Genomic DNA, 15909 nt, shown 5'->3' with positions numbered 1-15909 from the left:
CAGCTCTTGAAGAAGGAAGCTCATAAACTGACTTTCGGGGCGCCCCTTACCATTTTGTCCCCACATCACCTAAAAGATCTCTTAACCTACAAAAGTTTACAGACTCTCCCTCCCTCCAGACTCCTGGCCTTATTGTCCTCTTTCCTCCAAAATCCCGTTCACCCCCTTTGCCATCCATACCCGAATCATGACTTTTTCCTCCTTTACTGCTCCCTTGCTCTCTCGCTATTTTTCCTCATTCCTGTTGTCTTCCCCGCCACCCCAGCCTCCTTTGTATGGTGATTCAAAGTCAGACAGAGTTACACACAGCATCAAACAAAAATTACTGCCCTCATTGCCACATCAGACTGCCCTCTGAAAGGCTGCTCCGAGCCTTTATACCTCCACTTTCCTCCCTCCACTGAAGTGTTCACTAGCAGCTACCTTTATTCTCCCTACCTCTGCTTCCTCTATGACCAAAAACAAGCCTGTTGCAGGTGATGATCAGACACCTACGAAGAATGTCCCTACAAGTCTTGCATCATTCACTACATGGGTAACTCCCAGTACCCACAGTATTACTCCTCCAGCCCATTCTCTTCAATACTAACAAACCCCTTCCTTACCTGGCTTTAGCCCATTACAGGCCCTATAATAATCATTCTTCTCGCCTGTCTTTTCTTACCTTGTATAGTAAAGTTCATCAAATCCCAAGTCAGAAAAATCTCTAATCAAACTTTCAACCAGCTTTTACTCAGGAACTACCAGCTTTTAGCCACAGAAGATCCCTCACCCTCACGTAACCTCCCCAGCACACGCTGATATGGACCCCTCTCTCCGCTGGAAACTGTTCCTGGAAACAATGGCCGCAGACGCCTGGCTTCTGGCACCCGTATCCTCTTGGCACCATTAGAATCAACAAGTCCTCGACCTATGGTTACAGGGAACCTTCATTGATTTCCAACCTGAAGAAATCCACATCTACTCGTCCTTACTGTGGGGAGTCCTATCAACCCTTTCCTCCCAGTCCTCAAGCTGTCACTCCCTTCTCCGCCCCCGTTCAGCAGGAAGCAGTCAGAGAGAAAGCAACGTCCACAACCCCATAGAGGAGAAAGGGGGGAATGAAGGGCCCCCACCCATAAGATGGCGAACTTCCTGCTTCTCTTCTGGGTCTTCGGTTCCTGCTGGCTCCACCTGAAGCCCAATCACCCCTCGCCCCCCTCCCAATCTCAGCACCTAGCCAATAGCCACCAGCCCCGTAGAAGTGACACCTCAATCAAATCATGCCCCTTCCTATATAACCCAGCACCTTTCCCTAATAAAGCAGAATTCTCTGGTGAATTGCTGCTGTATGTCGCTCCTTTCCTTTTAGGCACTTCGACTTCCAGTGACCCCTCTGTCCGCAGACAGGGCAGGGCAGAGTCGGTGGCCTGGGATTGGGGCAATGTTTTGCACAGTGGCCATTATGGCCACACTTGAAGCAGCCTTTCGGAGGCATATGGGTCTCGGATTGTTTCCTGAGGCAGGGGCCCTGAGGCCCCTGTTGTGCCAGCTGCAGGGCAGCAACTAGGGCTTGGGTTTGAAGGGCCACCTTCTGTTTTAGCCTCTGAGCCTGAACGACCTTGGCTTCCTCCTCTTGGGCATTATAAACCTTAAAGGCAATATTTACCAGGTCTCGGAGTGGAGTGTGGGGGCTTTCTTCCACCTTTTGTAGTTTATGCCAGATGTCTGGGGCGGACTGGGTGATAAAGTGGGTAGCTAGGACCATGGACCCTGGTGGTGAGGAAAGATCCAAACGAGTGTGGAAGGTAGAGCCTCTGTTAAGTGATTAAGGAAATAGGCTGGGTATTCACTAGGTTGTTAAGTGACCTCCCTCAGTTTGTCATAGTTAACAATTTTTTGAGCTGCCTTATCCATACCTGCAAAAAGACAGGAGACCATCTGATCCCCCCTCGTTCTACCTATGGCATTATCTTGATAGTTCCATTGTGGGACTTTGGCAGGCACTGCCATGGTCCTGACTGGTAGAGATTGGTCGGAGTTATGTACCTGGCCAGCGTAGTCTCAAGCTGCTGAGGTGACACAATCGCGCTCCTCAGGGGTGAGAGTGGAGGATAGAATTACATGGACGTCATGCTATGTGAGTTCATATGCTTGAGTGAGGTACTGAAACTCCTTGGTATAGGCAGTCGGATTGGCAGAGTATGAGCCCAGGTGTTTTTCTATCTGAGACAGGTCTCCCAGGGAGAAGGGGACATGTACTTGAACCAATCCCTCAGCTCCAGCCACTTACTGAAGGGGGGCCAACTATTGGGCCTGGGATCTAATGACCAGAGGGCTGGCCCAGTTAAGAGGCAGCATGGGGATATAAGATGGCGGTGGGGTGGGGGTAGGAAGTGATGTAGGAGAAGGACAAGATGGCGGCAATGACGGAAGAAGAGTGGGTGGCAGGAGTAAGGCCAAAAATAGAGGAGTTAGATGTGACGTCAGTAGGACTGGAGGCAGGTGGTTGTGTCCCTGTGGCAGTAACAGAAGCAGATGGGGGAAGGGAATTGACTGAACTTGGCGGGACTGAAATGTAAGACAAAGGAGGAATTAAAGATGGTGGTTTGAGGGAAGGGTGGATAGGGGAGGGGTGAGATGGGCGATGACACAGGGGCAGGGGCAGAAGAGGCCTGAATGGAAGAGGTCTGGGCACCAGAGGGAAAATAAGGAGGGGGTTGGGAAGGGGCAGATGGTTGAGGAGAAGGAGACAGGAGAGAAGGAGAAGGAGGGGAAGGGGCTGGAGGGGGGTGGCCGAGGTCCTCTGGGGGATGTGTAAAGGAAGATTCCGGCACAGTGAGAGGTTGGTTGCCCCTACCGGGGGACCTGGCCAGGAGGATCTGGGCTGAAGTATGGCCCCCCTTCAGTAAGTGGCTGGAGCTGAGGGATTGGTTCAAGTACAGACACAGAGGTCTGGGCAGGAACGCAATGCCCAAAAGGCCTGGACATAGGGAACCTCAGACCATTTCCCAGTCCAGTGACAATAGTTGCTGAGATTGGTGAGGAGGCCATAATCAAAAGTTCCCTCGGGGGGCCAGTGAGACTGGTTATCCAGAGGATATTGGGGCCAGGCCCGGGAACAAAGGAAGATCAGCTTCTGTTCATGGATATCCTGGGAGAAGCCCAGAGTAGTGAGATAGAAAGTAAGACACCTCAGTGGGGTCTGTGCCTCAGGTTTTGAGTGCTGGCTTCCCATGACTATCTCCTCTGTCCCTGGGTCCCTAAACGAGTAGGTCTAGCATCCCGGATCTACTCTGGTTAGGGATGGGAAAAACAGGTTTGGCGATCTGGAGATAGGGACGTCTCCACTATAATGGAGGCAAATAGGCACAGGCCGGAGGGGCATCCGGATGCTGCCGTGATTTTGGACCAGGCACCCTGGGGAGGGTAGGAGGAGAGAGCAGGGAAGATGAGGGACCCACCAAGTTGTCTGAGTTCCTGGGATAAGGTCTTGTTCCAAAGAGAGGTCCCAGGTCGGGAGAGGAGGGGGAACCTGCTGGGGCCCCACACTGTCCTCCAGGGTTTCAGCACCAAGTGTAAGGTAAATGAAACCAGACCAGGCAAGCGGCAACAAAAGAGCCAAAAAAAAATTTATTGGCGCAATCCCAGGCAAGGTTCACTTGTCTGTGCACGGGCCAGGGAAGTTGCACCCAGGAAGAGGGATGACAGGCTTATCAAGGGCGCTGGGAGAGCTCTGAGGGCATGATCACTGATGCCCGGTCATGCTGGGTTGCTGGGGAAGAGTACTGTGATGCATGTTTTAGGCGGGACCTATGGCTAGGGACTTCCCATTGAATCATTTGAGTGACATTTGCCATTCTCTTCCTTATTTGGCTGGAGTTGGGTTCCTCCAGTGAGACCCATCCTTTCCTCCAATCCCTCCGATCTTACAGGAGGGACCATTAAGAAAAAGCATGATGATCTGTCAAACCACTTGTGCAAGGAGATCTGGGAGCTTCAAGCCAGGTGAGGACAAGCTCAAAGCTGCCCAACACCAAAGTCAAGTGAAAAAACCCGGAGCAGCACCCAGGTGGGGAAAATTCCCAGTCGTCCAAGGACTGGGAACTGAATTCTCAGCAGAAACAATGAAAAAGAGGACACTATTACGGGCTAGAGCAATATAATTTCCCATCCACCACGCACCACTAATCTCTGATCCAATATCTTGCAAGGGAAAGTGAGTAAAGACCTTCGGAGAAAAGCAACAGAGCCGAACTAAAGGAGACCCGCCAGGTAACTCTTCAGGCAGAGCTTAAACGATCCCAAAGGAATGCAGAAAATGACAGAAAGAACGAGGAGCAGTGGATAGATGAAATGTGTGGTTAAATCAAGTAACCGTTATTGTCCGAGCAATGATAATGCCTCTGATTTAAAATGCAGGCTGAAATAAAATTAAGGCCAATAACTCAAAAATCGGGATGAGAGTGAATGGACTTAAGGTGTTCCAAAGTTCTAGCATTGTCTAGGAAATATGAAAAGGTCTAATATATCAGAATCTTTTGCACAGATTTTATAGAATACAGAATATTTTACTGGGGCATAGAGATGTGCATATATCCCCCACAGTAAAACCAAGAGCTAAAACAATTTTTCTTTTTAAAGGTTCTCTATTTTGAAAGAGAATTAACTTTATTTTTGTAGTTAAAAATGTAAATGTAAACAGTAGACGGTGACATGTGATAAATGTATAAGCCCTTGTAACTATCAGCCAGACGAATGTATAGAATATTTCCACCCATCTAGGAAGTTACCCTTCTCTTCTGATACTTCGTGCAAATGGAACCACACTGAAGTATCAGACAGGTTCATTAACATAGATATACTTTCAATGTTCAAAAATAGTTTTTGAAAGACGTCTTTGCAGAACTTACTGTTTGGGGGATTATCCATGTGATTGCCTCATCCTTAGTTTGGTTGATTTTACTGCGGACTGTTGATATGCAAATACACAAAGATTTACACATCACTTCTGTTGAGGGGCATTTGGGTTTTATCCAGTTTTTGCCAAGTATACATGGTTTGCTATGAACATTTTTGTAGAAGCCTCTTTGGATGTATGCATTCGTTTTTCTTGGGAAGTAAGTAGAATACTACTAGGTAACAGGGTAGGTATATTTTAACTTTATGTGGAACTGCCAAATATTAGGGAAGTGGGTGTGCTAAATTACATTCCAGTTCCTATCACACAACAATGCCCTACACACTCTCACGGGGGAGGATGAGTGAAAACGACTTAAAAAATCTATTTTTCTAGGTATTCCGTCCTCACCTCGTTCCAAATACCTAATCGCATATATTAGGGGTTGACGGTGGCTGTGGTCACACCCAAGGCGTCACTACCATCTTGCTCAGATCTGTCACCAGAGCTCCTAGACAGGTACTCAAGGCAGCCCACCCAAGTCTCAGTCTCATAAAGGCCAGATAGATTTGAATAGATGCCCGTGAAATAAGGAGGGTCTGGTGACCCGTTCCCACCCCAGTCATGGCTATGCCACACTTCAGCTCTGGGAAACTAAAGTGGGTTTCTTGCCCTTGCTCTTCACCCCTCCGTTATACGGCCTGGATTAATGGACCCTCAGATGGTGCTGCGAGGGGAGAGCCCGCAGGACAGGCGCATCGAAGCAGAGCGGAGGGTGGGGAGCGCGGGTTCTATTGCTCCTGGGTGGCTTTCGTTTGCCGAGTACGCAGAGCTCCGACCGTCGAGGCCGGGAAAGGGGCCCACGGGGCGCCCCCAGAGGGGGTCACCGGGGCTCAAACGTACCCAACCCGCCAGCGCCTGAAACCTCCGAGAGCGGGGACTTCTCGGGAACTGCAGTCTTCTAGCCCGAGAGATCGCTGGTGCCTCCAGTGCCTTTTACACTTAAACACGGGGTGGCCAAAACCCTTGCGGCGCCACCTAAGACTTCCAGGACCGACGATTAGAGACGAGACCTTTCTCGTTTCCGTAGCGTAGCGGTTATCACGTTCGCCTCACACGTGAAACGCCCGCCGTTCAAAACCGAGCGCAAACAGTCTCCTTTTCTCGACGCTGACGTTCATTTTTAAAGAACAGAAATCGGGTCAACAACAAGAGCCCTGCGGAGCGGAGCTGTGTTTTCTATCCACAAGGAGCAGCGGGTGAACTTCCATTGCTACCTGACAGCTTACTGAGCCCTCCGGCCGGGCCCCCTTTGTTCGCTCCCGCTCACACTGTGGACCAGGCCACGGCCACCGACGAGTCGGCTGCGGGTGCCCTTCAGGTCCAGAAATTCCCCCACCGTTTCATGCAGAGCGCAAATCTTCTCCACAGACCCCAGGTATTATGGCTCTGAAAAACAACAGGTTCTTCCCTCTGAAGCACACTTGGCTTTCCCCCACCCCAGCGCACTTGCTGAACAACTGAGTTTGCGAGAACAGAACCAAAGAAAACGGACCCAACGCAGCACCTGGGGCTCCAGCCAAAGACACGCACAGGAAGACTTTCGTGCTCCACTCTGAGCCGACGGGTGCCCATAGAGGCGCCCAGATGCGTGCCCTTCTGCGTGGAGCCGCTTGAGCAAGCTTGGAGGTCAGGAAGGAGACGGGGCCTGCTGAGGGCCCAGATCGCACCTTCCTCCTGAGGAAACCCAGGTTCGGAGAGAGCGCGCGTCCGTGCCTCCGTGGCACACAGCGCTAGAGCCGGACTAGAATGGCACACAGGCCAGTCACCTGGTGTCCTGGCCTCCAGCCCAGAGCCTCCCAAGGCTGGGAGAGGTGACAGGTGAAGTGCAGCTGGTGAAGCCACTGGTCTCTAGGCCTTCTCCGTTCTGTCCAGGAACCTAACGCCTCCCTTTCAGAGTTTTCATCTACTAAGAACCTGGAACTTGAGTTCCAGCCACTCCTTACAAACAAACAAACAAACTTTGAAACGTAGGCAAAAGTTGGAAGATGGCGCGCCACCCATTATTAACCGAAGCGCACCAGTTACCATGTTCCCACATTTGTTTCTCACCGTCTCTTCAAATATATGAATTGGTCGCCATTTGAGGGGACCGTGCAGACATCGCAAGATCGTCGTTTAGGCCACTGTTGCTCCTTTGCTTTGGCAATGTCCCTCAAAACCAGCCTCCGAGGGGCCTTTACTCGAAGGCCATGGGAGCGCCTCCTGTCCCATGGAGGGGGCTTTTCTTGCCCTTTCAGGAACCAGACACCTGTCCCCTCAGGCTGTAGAGAAGCTTGGGGGCGGTTTTCCTTGGATCTCCCCAAAGCGCAGGCCAGTCACGCCCTGTGCTTGCAGGAGCGCGATCAGGCTGTCCTGCCCCAACACCAGCTCTCCTCCCCACTCCTCCTGGTTGCTTTGAGGGGCAATGTCATCTTGGGCCAGCCTGAGCTCCAGAAACACCTACCTCAGGAGAGACCATTTCAGGAAGTGCAGCCACCCCCTTGTCTCCTGACTTGCTCACTCTGCCCTGTAGGGGTGGAAGGGGTCCTGACCCAATAGAAGGTTGAAGAATCCTTTCCTGTGGTGGTAGGATGAGTGGAGCCTGTGGGACATGCACCAAAGAGAAGGGAAGAGTTCTCAAGAGCTTTGCAGAGCTGTCTGTCTCTGCCCTGGCAGGTAGATAGCTGCCTTGTGCTAATGGTCCTTCCTCTTGTCTTCTTCTGACCTTGACCTGGTCCCAGCTTCAGTCTGAGTTGCAGCAGACCCATGCATTTTTGTGCCTATCCCCAGAGCCGGGATGTCACAGAGTTTCTATTTCCAGGATCCCAGATGCTATTGATGTTTTTTTTGTTTTGTTTTTCTTTTTGTTTTTTTCTTGCATTTCCTTCCTTGCTAGATCTAACTCAAGGGTCGTGGTGGGGCAGGGCAGGAGAAAAAGGGTTTAACTATAGGTAAATTGGTGGTCTCAGTGCTAGGTACAAGAAAAACAATTCAAGTTGATAATAAGGATGAATCTTGAATTCTTTTAAACACTCTAAAGAGTTTTAATAGTTGACATATGATGGCAAATAAAATGTTTTTGTCATATACTTCTAAAGATGACTCCTTTCTGGTATGCATCACACTGGTTTAATAATTTTGATCTAAAAGCTGCTTTATGTTGTCTTTCAGGTTTTCTAATAATATGGAAAATACTTGTTATATATTCTTATTTATACAAATCTCTACACAAGTAATTTCTCCTCAAATTCTAATGGCACTGAACTGCTTAAATTTCCTATACTGATTTTACTGGTCCAATTAGCACATTTTAATTCCAATAACTATTTAAGTTTATAAAATTTAAAATTATGTGTTCTGGTAAATTAAATAGACCATATGTCACCATTTAAATAGAGATTGAATTTTATAATTCTAGAGATCATAGTGACTTAATTAGTCCACTTACAATTCAGGAGTGAACGTTTTTGGGTGGTGTCTAATATATGACGCCAACATGCATTCTTATTATGTGTCAACTTAGTTTGCGATTTTAAGATCAATCATTAAGTTCTTTGAATGATACTCAAATTGAGTTAATTAATGTAAAATATTGCCGGGAGATTTTCTGATTGAGAGAGAAGTGATATAATGTCCTTTAATGTAATGCTGCTGCATATTTTTATAGATTATAGAGTGGCCATATGTTAACAGGTGTGAGTACCTTAGGGGATGTTGGTGAGCATGTGGTCATCATTGTTGCTTTAAGAAGAATAAAACACATACAGTGTCTGCTCCAGGTAGTAAAAAAGGAAGAAAGGAAGGAAGGAAGGAAGGAAGGAAGGAAGGAAGGAAGGAAGGAAGGAAGGAAGGAAGGAAGGAAGGAAGGAAGGAAGGAAGGAAGGAAGGAAGGAAGGAAGGAAGGAAGGAAGGAAGGAAGAAAGAGAGAAGGGAAAGAGGAGAAGGGAAGGGGAGGGGGAGAAAGGAAGGGGAGGGAAGAGATGGGAGGGGAGAGGAAGGGAAGTATTTAATTCCTGGTTCTTATTTGCCTGCCTTCTAGATCTGAAGTCATCCACTACCCCAATCTCTGCTTTGCTTCTCTTGTCATGCTCACCACTAGTGACCTTAGGGCGTGTGTGTGTGTGTGTGTGTGTGTGTGTGTTTGCAGATGCACCTGGGAAGGACACCAACTCACTGTGCTCCTGCCACACTGCTCCATTTTGATGCTCCAACACGTGGGCTCCAGGGAATGGGGAGCTTGGGTTTGTTCACAAGGCAGCATATCTCCCAGAGCAGGCCTGGCACCACTAAGCACCTAATGAATGCTCAGTGATTGAAATGCATTCTCATTCGAGGTCCTGGGCAGCTGAAGAGGAGAAGAAAGTGGGTAAGATTGGGAACAGCCTAGAGCATGAGGGTCAGAGACAGGCAGACAGACACAGACCCACACTTGGGGGTGGAGCGTGGGAGGCAGAGAGAGTGAGTAGGAGAGAGAGAGAATGTCTAAGGACCTTAATGAGTGTGTCAAAGCCACAGAGCTCATTTTTGCTCTTGAGATTAAACAGAAGGGAAGGTAAGCCAGTAGATGTAAGGATCCAGGACTGCACAAGATGCATTCTGTTGGTTCCAATGGTGCGTCTTAAATGGGATATTTGCAGATATATCCAAACACTGTCCAAGAGTAATTTAGAGACAGCTGTCAGCATGCTAATGCAGCCTTGTATAGGAAGGAGGCCAGTCATTAGATTGTGTGCATCTAATGAAAGCAAAAATGCAATTTATAAAGGAAAGGGAATGGGGCTACATCAAACTAAAAAGCAAAGGACACCATCAGCTGAACAAAAGGGCAACCTGCAGTATGGGAGAATATATTCATAAATGATTCATCCAATAAGGGGTTAACATCCAAAATATACAAAGAACTCATACACCTCAACACCAAAACAAAAAACAACCAGATTAAAAAATGGGGGAGGACCCGAACGGACATTTCTCCAAAGAAGAAATGCAGATGGCCAACAGGGACATGAAAAGATGATCACATTGTCAATCATCAGGGAAATGCAAATCAAAACTATAACGAGCTGTCATCTCATACCAGTTAGAATGGCCACTATCCAAAAGACAAGAAATAAGTGTTGGTGAAGATGTGGAGTGATAGGAACCCTCCTACACTGTTGGTAGGAGTGTAAATTGGTACAACCTCTATGGAAAGCACTATGGAGTTTCCTCAAAAAACTAAAACTAGAAATACCACTGGACCCAGTGGTTCCACTTCTGGGAATTTACCCAAAGAAAACAAAATCCCTGATTTGAAAAGATACATGTATTCCTATGTTTATCACCACATTATTTACAATAGTCAAGATATAGAAGCAACCTAAGTATCCATCAATAGATGAATGGATAAAGAAGATGTGGTACAAATACCCAATGAAATATTATTCAGCCATAAAAAAGAAATCCTGCCATTTGCAACAACATGGATGGATCTAGAGGGTATTATGCTAAGTGAAATAAGCCAGGAGTAGACGGACAAATATTAAGTGACTTCACTTATTTGTGGAATCTAAAAACAAAGCAAAACACGATGAACAAAACAGCAGTAGACTCGGACACTGAGGAGTGACTGGTGGTTACCATGGGGGAGTGTTTGGGGTGGGTGGATAGGGAGGGTGAGGGCGATAAAAGGGCACAAAATTCTCAATCATAATATAAGTTGGTCACAGGGATAGTAGTACAGCATGGAGAATATAGCCAGTGATTCTGTAACAATTTCCTATGTTGACAGACAGTAACTCCACTAGTGGGGGGTGAGGATTTAATAATATGGGTAGCTGTTGAGCCACTGTGTTGTATATTTGAAGTCCATTTAAGATTTTATATCAATGATACATCAATATAAAAGTAAATAAAGGAAAGAGAAGAGGAACCAATGTCTGGGGGCAGTGGCTATTTTTCCAGTACAACCAATACTGCTTGGCAGAAAGCAACCCAGGGTCACTCTGGACAGTCTTGTCTGGATCCGATTACATGGGTCACCACTGAAAACAATCACAATTACTGGGAGAATTTCTAATTACTTGTAAGATTAGCCCACAAACACATATGCAATAGGCTATCTCTGGGTAATGTCCACGTTGTCCTTCTGTTGTCCCCCTGGATTATTTGAGTCTACCACTCCCATTGTTAGAGTATCAGACAGATATATGAAATGTTTGTTGTGCTGGCAGGAGTATGAAGGAAAAGGCTCTTTCATTGAGCTGGAAAAATACATTGGAATATGAACTGGCACACCATTTAATTTAGTCAAACGGAGAACACATAAAGAGATGCCTTCAGCTTCCAGCAAAGGTGGAGTGACAGAAATCAGGATTACCCTCCTGCCTGAAATCTCAGTGCCCCTCCTCCACCCTGAAAAAGAAAAAGACAGAACACATGAAATGCCTGTTTTCAAGACACTGAAAATTAGGCAGCAAAGGACAGCAAACCCTGGGAGGTGAGAAACAAACAAGGCAAGCCCTGCCATTGGCCACTGATTTCAGAGTTTCCAGGTTGGGCACCAGGAGGGATATCTGAGGCCAACTCCTTGGATTGTGGAGATGAAGCTGAGTGCCTGTGGACAGCAAGGTAGTCGGAGTTCCTAGGCCAGAGATTCAGTGATGAGAGAGATGGACAGAGAATCCAGGGATAAGGAAAGGGTCTCCCTCAAGTATACAGCAGGCTACATATCAGGGCATGCTTAGGGAGAAACTGCCTGAGGCCAAGGAAAGAAACTTCTGAAAAGGTCATGGAATGGTGCCTGGTGCTCACACAGGGTAGGAAATTGTACTGGCCACCACCAGCCAGGCTGGACTAGTTATTATACCTGGGGCCATCGGGAAGAACACCCAGGAAGGTCCAGTTTCAGAGGTGGGAATATCCTGCCCTAGACAGACCTACCTAAAAAAACATAAAAACAAGGTTCGTAGGGATCAAAAGTTTTTACAAGTCACTTAACTGTACCCCAGAACAAAACTCAAGAAGATTTATAGGAATACCAAAATAGCCAGTACCCAAGAAGGTAAACTTTTACAGCATCTGGCACCTGGTCAAAGAATGCCAGGCATGCAAAGAGGCGGGGAAAACATGACCATACAGAGGAGACTAATCAGTTAATCAAAACCCAACCAGAACCGGCAGGATATTAAAATCAGTAGAGGCGACTTTAAAGCAGTAATGATGGTTGTGTTACTTATGTCCAGAGTTAAGTGAAAACGTGGAACATGTGCAAGTGGCCACAGTCAATCTTGAGAGATGGAAACTAGAATCAGAAAAGATTCTAGAGCTAATAAACTCACCAGATGGAATTAATATCAGATTAGACATTGCAAGAAAAATGAATGTTAAGGCAACTTTAAAAGGCCTAATGTATGAGTAATTACAGTCCCTGAAAAGACTGGGTGAGAAGAAATAATCCGAAGAAACAATGATGGAACATTTTCCAATCATAGTATGTCCAACCCATGAGCAGAATAAACATGAAATTCACATCTGGTTACATCATTATTAAATTGCTCAAATCCGTTACAAAAAGAAAAACTCTCCAAAGTAGCTGAAGGAAAAAGACGTGGTTCATACAGAAAACAAAAATAAAGACTATATGTCAGGTTTCTCATCAGAAGCAGTGTGAGTGAGAAGTCAGTGGGGTAACATCTTTAGAGGTCTGAGGCGGGTGCGGGGAACCAACGTGGAATTCTGTCTCCCCCCCTTTTCCCCCTGCTACCCCCCTCGGCAAATGTTGGTGAATAACGACACCTATAGACATACAAATGCTGAAGGACTTCATCACCGGCAGACCTACCCTACAAGAAATGTTGAAGGAGTCTTCCAGGAAGAAGGAAACTCATATCGGATGGAAATCTGTGTGTACCACAAAGGGATAAAGGACGGCAGAAATGGCATCTGCACGGGAAACTATATGAGAATTTTTCTTATTATTTAAATCTCGTTAGAAACTGAGGCAGATTGAACAAAAGTATTGACGATGGGTTCTGGGTTTTTAGCATAAGTAAAACGCGTGACCGCTGCAGCATAAAGGCAGGCAGTACAGAATTGTGAAGAGGTGCGGTATGACTTGAAGGGAGACGGTGGGTGAGATACAGATGCATGCTGTAAAGAAAGCCTCCAGCAGTCGCTGGAGTAACAAAAGAAAGAGTTATAGCTCATAAGCCAACAAATGGGAGAAAATGGAATCTTATAGAAACCATACATGTAAACGCTAGGATGAGGCACTTGCTCTTCCAGGACTCTGCCCTACAGAAAGCCTTGTTCAAGTGGTCAAAGATATGTGCACAAGAAAGATGACTACGGCAGCATTTTTGTAACCATAAAATCGTAGACCCATACGGAAAGGACTGAATAAATACTAGTACAAACGATGGAAACCCCACCGTTACAAGGAACAACGGTTCTACCGCGTCGAGAACTGCCGAATTCCCAGGGACCTGTTATGCTCCAGAGTTCTTGTGCGAGAATCGGTAGCGATCTTCTGACCGCGGCTTGGGTCTCCAACTGTGCATAAGACACAAAGGACTGGGTGGTGGTGCAGGTCTGTCTTGTCCTTCCCGCCAGAGGAGGCGCGGAGGGGAATCAACTGCCAACCTTCTACATTCTAAAATGTTTAAAGACTCGTCCCTGGGTGGGCTCGAACCACCAACCTTTCGGTTAACAGCCGAACGCGCTCACCGATTGCGCCACAGAGACCTGCGCACACACCTGCCCTGGGACCCCGCAGAGAGCCAGCCCTTATTCAGCGCTAGGCGGAGCTGCCCGCCTTTGTCCCGACGGCCTTGCAGGCGCCGGGGCTTCACAAAACATGAGAAGGCCGATAGATGCAGCGAGTTCGTCGCGCTGCAGAGCCTCACGTCGGGCGGTGCCGAAACGCCTTTACCCGCTTCGCTCCGCACCTGCCTGGGACGCCAGCGCCCCCGAGCCTGTGCCGAGGGGAGCCCGAGGAAAGCTGCCCGCGCGGAGGGCTCCCGTGAGGGCGCTGCCCCTGGCTCCTCCTTCCCTCGGTCGCCTGCGCCCCCGGAGCTCCCCTCGGCCGCGGCCGGTGGGGCGGGAGCCGGAACGAGGGCAGGGTTGGGGTTGGGGGTGGGGGTGGGGGTGGGGGTGGGAGTGGAAGTGGGAGTGGGAGGGAGGCCAAAAGGTGGCGTGGACGAGTACCACGAGACCTTCCCGCGGGCCTGCCCAGGCACGGGCTGGACGCCGGGGAGATGGGGATTTTTTCTTATTTTTAAAGATGTGTATCAGAGTTTAGAGGAAGGAAGGATAAAACGGAGAGCGGGCATGAACGAAACAAGAATACAAATGCCTGCCGCTGTCTGAGAAGGAAGTAGCGCAGTTCATTGCAATGACTTTCTGGATGTATGCATCGAGCAAGATACCAGGCTGGCGTTTGGGCTGTGGCGTGCCGTGATCGTATAGTGGTTAGTACTCTGCGTTGTGGCCGCAGCAACCTCGGTTCAAATCCGAGTCACGGCAGTCTTCTCTAGTTCTTAGTGCAAAATTCCGTTTTCCTTTCTGTTTCAACCCTTAGCCTGGGGGCCAAGGAGCAATCACTAGACCCCGCCAAGAGGTCGGAAGGGATGGGAGCCCTACAGGACTCCCACGTGGGGACATCCGCTGTTCTCTGAGCAAAAGAAACTTCCCTAAGGCGGGGACTCGTTAAAATCTAACACAAATGAAAGTCCGACTTGAAAATTCCCTGAGCGGACAAACCAATTTAGACATGCAAGCAAACGTTAATTTAGCTTATTTTGCAAAACAAGTGAAATTTGACTTTGGCCACTTCTTGTTAATGTGCCTCCGAAATCCATGCGCGAAACTAAGGATCAACTAAATTGGTAACCACTTTTAACCAATTCCGGATCACTAGGGAATCTCTAAGGGCATAAGGAATCACTGTGAAGAATAAAACACCCACTGTATTTTTGCCTCCTCACTGTATGAACTAAACAATATACCCCCGAGCCTCATTCAATATTCCGTGTGAGCGCTCCCGGTTCCCCAGCTGTCTTTTTGTGTACAGTAAGTCTTTGTTGATCACTATGTCAGTGATCCAGTGGATTTACTTCCGCTATTTCTGGACTTTTGACAGTGCCTCGACATCTTCATCTGCCAGCTGGGGCCAACTAGAGAACTCCACTTCATTCTGCTGGTGTCATATGTGCCTGGATTTGGTGACTGCTCATGGATAAAATAGCGTCATCAAAATCATCGGCATTGTCCTCTGCTTTATTAACAACCACTATCCAGACTCTTTTCACTTAACCTTTGCCTCTTCTATGACTTCATAGTAATGGAATCACAGTGCAAATACTCTTTTCTGCACCCTTCTTTCTCTTTGCACATCGTCTCTGACTTTATCTATTGTTGAGAAAAGCAGAGGTCATTCCTCTTTCGTTGCTAAGTAGTATTCCTTGGCAGAAATACAGCACAGTTTTGTCTGCCATTCACCTGCTAAGGAGCATTTGGGCTGTTTACAGGACTGGCTATTGTGCATAAAGCTGCTTGGAACATTCTTTCCACAAGGGATCTTGTGGACGTGTGTCTGCATTGCTCTTGGGGTGGTGGTGGGGAACCTAGGTGAAGAATTGCTGGTATCAAAGAGTGGCAGATGCTCCACTTCAGAAAAACTGCCAAAGCTTTTCCCCCAAATGGTTGTACATCTATATTCCCACAAACAATGCGGGATAGTTGTAGTTGTTCCATATCTACAACAAGATGGGGGGTTTCCTCTTGTATCATTTTAAGCTGGGAGACTGGGAATAGTGGCATCTCAGTGTGGTCTCAATTTCCATTGCTCCAACACTAAGAATATTACAGCACTTTTTCGTGTGCTTTGCTGGCCATGTGTATGTCTTCTTTTCTGAAGTATCTGTTCATGTCTTTTACCCACCTAAAAGACTTGGGTTGTTTGCTTTTTAAGTTATCAAGAGGAGTTCATCATACATGATAATTACAAG

The 15909-nt window shown here is 47.6% G+C and overlaps 2 non-coding genes across 2 annotated transcripts; one reads left to right on the top strand and one right to left on the bottom strand.

The window, feature by feature from the left end:
• Positions 1–13571: 13571 nt before the first annotated feature.
• TRNAN-GUU (transfer RNA asparagine (anticodon GUU)) lies at positions 13572–13645 on the bottom strand. The gene has a single exon. It is a non-coding gene; the product is annotated as a tRNA-Asn (tRNA).
• A 708-nt stretch (positions 13646–14353) lies between these two features.
• TRNAH-GUG (transfer RNA histidin (anticodon GUG)) lies at positions 14354–14425 on the top strand. The gene has a single exon. It is a non-coding gene; the product is annotated as a tRNA-His (tRNA).
• The last annotated feature ends 1484 nt before the right edge of the window (positions 14426–15909 follow it).

The sequence above is a fragment of the Manis pentadactyla genome, chromosome 4, assembly GCF_030020395.1.
Source record: "Manis pentadactyla isolate mManPen7 chromosome 4, mManPen7.hap1, whole genome shotgun sequence".
NCBI classification, from domain to species: domain Eukaryota; kingdom Metazoa; phylum Chordata; class Mammalia; order Pholidota; family Manidae; genus Manis; species Manis pentadactyla.
This window is presented reverse-complemented; position numbering and strand designations above follow the sequence as displayed.